This window comes from Penaeus monodon, chromosome 15, assembly GCF_015228065.2.
Source record: "Penaeus monodon isolate SGIC_2016 chromosome 15, NSTDA_Pmon_1, whole genome shotgun sequence".
Taxonomy (NCBI): Eukaryota; Metazoa; Arthropoda; class Malacostraca; order Decapoda; family Penaeidae; genus Penaeus; species Penaeus monodon.
The window spans coordinates 14,073,422-14,073,678 of record NC_051400.1 but is presented as its reverse complement, the minus strand read 5'-3'; the positions used below and the strand labels follow the sequence as shown (position 1 = coordinate 14,073,678).

General features: G+C 22.6%; 1 protein-coding gene across 1 annotated transcript in view; it reads left to right on the top strand.

Moving 5' to 3' along the window:
- Window positions 1-257, top strand: part of LOC119582228 (endothelin-converting enzyme 2-like) — a 39,160-nt gene that overhangs the window by 27,927 nt on the left and 10,976 nt on the right.

Sequence of the window (257 nt, the reverse complement as noted above, 5' to 3'; positions counted from 1 at the left end):
TGGTTGATAATCATAAAGGGAAAAAAGAAATTATCAAAATCATTATATCTCGCCACTAAATGATATATCGAACTTTTCATTAATTCACAACATTGATTGATTTATTCATATTTAGAATGAATGTTTTATACACATAGTTATCTTTTCATTCTTTTTTTTTCGTCCATTTTTCATGCTAATAATGTCTTAAATATTCATTAATTTACTGGATTCTTTCGTTCTTTTTTATTTTCTTATTTCAGTAATTACTATATAGT